This window comes from Gavia stellata, chromosome 8 (genome assembly GCF_030936135.1).
Source record: "Gavia stellata isolate bGavSte3 chromosome 8, bGavSte3.hap2, whole genome shotgun sequence".
NCBI lineage: Eukaryota > Metazoa > Chordata > Aves > Gaviiformes > Gaviidae > Gavia > Gavia stellata.
Genome location: NC_082601.1, coordinates 29,893,610 through 29,899,609, shown reverse-complemented (window position 1 = coordinate 29,899,609; position 6,000 = coordinate 29,893,610).

The following is a 6,000-nucleotide window of genomic DNA, read 5'->3' as shown; positions in this document are numbered from 1 at the left end:
GGGTTATAAAAAGCATTTTTGAAATGCATGGAACAAGAATTTTCTCCGAAAAATACTATTTTACTTTCATGTAATCAGGTCTTCAATTTTTAAAAGGTTACTTGAAGTACTTTGCAGTTTTAATCTTTTTGCTTATCTTATTAGAAGCAAATCCTCCCTAAGTCTTTTTTTTTTTTTACTATTATTTGAAGGCCGTGCTGCTGCTTTGATGGGCTTATGTTTTCAGGGTTTGTGGGTTTTACACTTCTTTCTTTGCACTAAAATTGCTCTCAATAATATATTTCTGTATACATGCACTTTGGAGAATACAGAGATTTTTATCGTAGTAGTGCTGAGCAAAATTCTGAGATACTCACGCTGATCCCAGAGCATTTTATTATTGCTGTTGCAGCTGCTGTCACTGTTTGTTTGCTGGCAGGTCACCCAGAAGGAACAGCTGATGAGGCGATTCTAAATGTGTCACTTTAAACCATATGGCTACAAAATTTATCCAAATTCAGTGTTTTCAGAAAGTTTCTGCATGATGGGCTACTAATGTTCTTACATTACATTTCACATCCATACCCTAGCACTGCTGCAACTGTTTTGAATCTGTCCATTAGCTTAAATTAACATGTTTTTAGGACTTTCTGATCTAAAAGAAAATGCAAAGACATTAAATCAGCAGTTGAGAAGTTTGTATGCCATGGGCCTAACATTGCATGAAATTTTTCATTACTGGGCCGAGACTAACCACACTGCACCTAAGACAACATGGAGAAAATGTGGTCGTGGTGTCCAGACAGACCTCTTGTGGAGCACAGTAAAATTCGCTTGAGTTAAAGCAAAGGGGAAACTCGTCTGCAGATCCTTTTTCCCGTTTGTAACCTGAAAGAGCGTTCTGCTTTCAGAGAACGTCCTTCATCATAAAGTGATGAATAGTTTACTGTTACATTCACAGTCATTTCTGTCAATGATTGTTCAGTCAGTTCATCTCTCTGAAATAACTATGCCTGTTTTTTTAGGAAAGTGACACAAAGAAAAGGACTAGGTCAGGAAGTAGGTTGGGGTTGCCTGTAGGTGACTGCTCATGAATTGCAGGATGTTCTTTGACCTTCATGTTGTGCATGGAACTTTTTTTAGCTTCAAAAATAACAGTCCCTTAGAATGTCTCAATTCTATTTGCCATTGTTTCATATTTATTTTCAAAAATAACACTGATTTTAAAATTGTCTGATTGATATAGTCAGATTGACCCTTGAGAATTGGCAAAGTTTTCAAGTATAAGTGTTCGTTACCGAATTACTTGGAAGTAGACGATTATTTCTGACAGGTACATGCTGGAAAATGCAGTGGAAAGTTGTAAAATGATTCCATTTCCCCACGCTGAATGGAGCTCTACAACCCAAGAGCCTTCAGCTATGAAGGGAAGAGAAAGACCGATAGGTTCTTGTATTAACCACAGTCAGATAACATGACTGAAATACACTCAGAACAGAATTATTCTCATCTGCATGTTTTAAACCATCCTTCTTTTTATTGTTATAGATAAGGTACAAAATGAATGTGGATTTTTTTAATCAGATGCTACTGTGAGAGTATTGAAATATTTTAAGTAAGTATAGTAGATTACTATTACTCCCTTCTAGCCTACCTCACATTCTATCATAGTAGCAACTCCAAGGCATTTTTGCAAAAGGAAGTATTAATTCCCATTACTCAAGCAGGGAATAATGTATTTCTGATACAAAGAGGTAGTTTTCTCAAAGCTTCTTGGAGGGTGATTAATTCTGTTTTTTGAGAATTTTCAAGCTCCCAGAAGTTGAGAACCTGCCTTGACCCCTCGGAATATTCTGAATTAAATGTTTATAGCCATCAATTTCAATGGAATTGTTCTGGTTTTAAATAGATACAGAGGAATGTGAGATGATCCTGAATGTAAAATACCTCTGCAGCTTCCTTGTCTGTAGTATAATTTACAGGAGTTAGGGAGTTCCAAATACATATACACTATTATGTTGAGTCACTGGATGTTCTGCAGTCAATTTAAGGTGAGGTCAAAATGTATTCCCAAGGTAGTTAAGTAAGCATTATTTTCCTCTGCACTGGCTGTTCTAAATCATGTTAATTTTTTTTTAATGTTGCCACTATAAACCACATAAGATATTTTCTTACATCCGAGAGCAAGCAGACTCTCTACGTTGCTTTACCCTGGAAATAATTTAAAGAAAGATTTCTTTATCCTATTCAGGAAAAAATCATAAAGTTAAACAAGAAAAGTTCTGGTTTTTTCCAAGGACAAAACTTAATTTTAGGCTAGGAATTAATTAATTTTAGGCTGATAAGCAAAAACAGCAGCCTTTGAAAGAAACCTCTTTCTCTCATAGTTTGAAAATAGAGAGACTTTTTCATGGAAAAATTTGAAAAGAGAAAAAGAACTTTTGAACAAAAAGCCTTTTATTTGATATGTGTTTCTTCAGCATTTCACAGACTATTACTGGAACTGCAGTAGTTCTTTGGATCAGAGTTGAGTCTCTCTCTTTTCTGGTCCATCAGTAAAACCAGAAGTCTCTTTCACATTGTTGGATGTTCTATGTTTCTAATACTGAAGTAATCAGAGTTCAGTTTCCGGTTTGCACCCAAGCTACATACAATTAGTGTAATTCTCCTTTGCCTATTTTCTCATCTTGAAATGGAGAAGTAGCTGTTCCCTTCTCCACAAGCTCGGTTTGCCCTGCCCTAGAAGGTAGCCTACTTGTCTTGTAGCTGCTTAAATAACTTTTACAGAAAATGCTGCAATTCTGGTCTCTACATTCATGTAAATTCCATATTCAAGTTCATGCTAACTGCTGAACTTGGAGCACATGCTCTTTCTAAAAAAAAAAAAAAATTAATTGCAAAGTAAGAAGGATTTAAAATTAACCATTGTGTGTCTTGATACAGCTTAAGGAGTAGAACTAGAGTGGATAAATAAATATTGGGGGGGGGGGGTTAGCTGCCTCTCTGCTTAGAGTGATTTTCTATGCTTCCTTTCCTGAGCCCACTGTGTGAATTTATTAGAGATCGTGCTAGCTTTGTTTTCACTGAAGGCAATGGGAGAGTTAACATTGACTTTATAGATTGAGCCCTTAACTAGCAAAGTGTTTTTCAGAGCTTCTAATAATTTGCTTTGCCTATATCACAAGCAGCAGGTTTATTGGGATTTATCAGCTCCCATCTCAGAGAGGCTGAGGGCTGGGTATGGTTTAGGAGCAGAACTATGTTCTCTCCCCTAAGAGTGATCAGAGGAGAGGACAAATGCAGAGCAGTAGGCAGAAACTTACATTGGTTCTCCCTGTCTCACATTCATTTCTATGGATAAATATCTTAAATCCCCATGGAATCAAGGTCACCTGGCACCTTTCACAAAATGTGTTCACATCCACTAAGCAGAAAAACAATCTGACAAATGTAGCTGACTATAAAAAGCAGCTTTAAAAATACAAACAAATATGTGCTGAAACCACTCACCACAGCTTCTCAGAACATCCATAGTTGACTGAGTTTGATTTGGATTTGATTTGCACCAGCTTTGCACTCATGTTCAGGAATCGTTCTCCATTGCAAGGAGCTACTGTCCAATTTAAAGCCTTTGCATCTCCATAAATCCTAAGGAATGTCAACAGCTGGTCAGTACTATAACGAGTAACCAACAGGCTCCACGATTCCACGTGTGCATAGGTGTTTGTCTTAGTTTAGATTTTGAGTAGTAACGCTGCAAAGCAACGACCTTGCTTGATCACCCATGAGTCCTGTATAGGCACCCTGCCTACTAGCATCTATTTTCAGGGAGCCATCCTTAATTTTGTATTGACCCTCAGCTTTGCTCTGTCTTTTGCAGGGGGTTAGAATGCCTTTTCCTGTTTGCAGTTTGTAGTGTTTAAGACCATTATCTGTCACAGTGATCACAGTAGCTGAGAGCAATAGTCTACCTGCAGAGTAGTGAGTGACTGGAACTTGTAATCATCTCCTCCCTGCAGATCTGCTTGTTTTGTTGGTTTATGTTGTTCATGACAAGCTTCAACGACTTACCTTTGAATTCTGAATAGATGAATGCAGAACATGAAACTTAAATACCTCTTGGGTCATTGTATGTAACACCATAATATAATCCTATTTGAACTGTGGATTTGGGGTTTTAAGCGAAAGACCTATTACATAAACGATGGATGACTGAATCTCCAAAGTTTATACTTTAAATGGAAAATAAGATTTCAGTTCTTTGAAAGAATAGGTGTAGGCAGCTATGCTGGTGACTTGGATCCTGAGTGGATGGAGGCAGCTAAAATCCTGAAGAGGTGTGGCTCAGGTTCATCTCTGTGCTTTGGGTTTCTGTGAACCTAGGCTGGTGAGGCTTTGGGCAGTTTTTGAGACATCTGACTCAATCCATATGTTGTAAATTAGGTGCATAACAGTAAATTCTGACTTGCCTTTTGAGGGTTTCTTTCCTAAGACCTCTAAGTGACTCTGTAGTTCCTGGTAATTTATGTGACGTGAAAAAGTGCAAGTTGGTTAATCCCTATAGCAGTACTAAAGATTGTGAAATAACTATAGTTTGCGTAGCCTTATTTTTGTTTCTGTATCTCTGTAGTTCTCTCTGAAATTATTTTTCCAAACACTGGCATTCCTTTATATGGGAGGAGACAGCACTTTGGCTAAAATAGAAAAATAGTGTTGTTAAGTTAGCTATTTAGCTACTCAATGATTATAATCTTTAGCACACAATGACATATCAGCAGGTTTGTTGTTAAGACACCCTCTGAAAATTCCGTGGATTTCAAGTGTTATCTGAGTGGCAGGTACAATCTCTTACTTTATTGTCATATGAATACAAAATTTGAATAGCTGTTGTCTGAAGGTTATGTAGAAAATAATTCCTACTTATTTGTGGAAAATGAGAAAACTGCAAGTATAAAAGCAAACTATGGAAAAAAGGCTATTTCTAATAGTATTTTTTTCCAGGTATCATTCTTCATAATAAAAAATGTATATTTTTCTTTCCCTTCCTTGTAAATTATTCTCCAATATTTATGATTTCATAGAATGTAACACCCTGCTCACTTTGTTTGCAGGAGTTACATGAAGTGCTGCTTCTAAAAATCCTGCTCAAACTTTTATGTATATACATATATATACACATACAGCAATTCATTTATACGCTTGTGTCTTTTGAACTAACTGAAGTAATAGTTAGATAAAGGATTTTGCCTTCTGCAGAATTACTGAATTTCTTCAACACATTATACATGAAAATCTTCAGATTTTTAATATCAGCATAGAAAGAGGATGTGGACCTGCCTAAATGAGCCAAACCTCCCTTCGTCAGGTGGTTTGTTTTGAATGTGTTGCTGGAGAATTTTGTCATAGTTGCTGAGTAAGGTATACAGTGGGCAGTTAAGCCACAAGTAAACATTACAGCTTTACCAAAAGGATAGGCGTGAATAGTCATTAGTTTCACAGGAAGGGAGGAAATTACCCTTTTCCTGATTTGTCAGGTAGTTAAACGCTGTCTTTCCAGAGTGGATTTTAATCGATGAGGTGTTAATTCAAACAGTGAGGACAAAGGAACAGTGAAGATCAATTTATTTTTTTAAAAAAAGAACAGAAATGTAAATAGCTGAATCCTCAAAAGGTAAGTAATTTCTTTCTTGTGCTGTTCAGCTTAAATTAACCCTGAGAAAAACTAAATATCTTTTGTTTGATCTAGTTTGCAAATTCATGGTTGGTACAACTTAATTGAATTAGTGCACATTGAATTTAGTCTAGGGTGTTTGTTAGTGCTGAGATTATCTGCACATACTAATAGGCAGCTTGATAATATCCGGTGGTCCCAGCAGTGGGAAATAATTATCAGAACTATTGGGCAATTGTTGGTAATCCAGGTAAATTAAAGCTACTTTGTTTTTGTTTATTGGTTTGTAATTTGTGCTTTGGTTAATACTGGTAAAGTATTTCTGAAGGCTTTTCCCCTATATCTTTTTT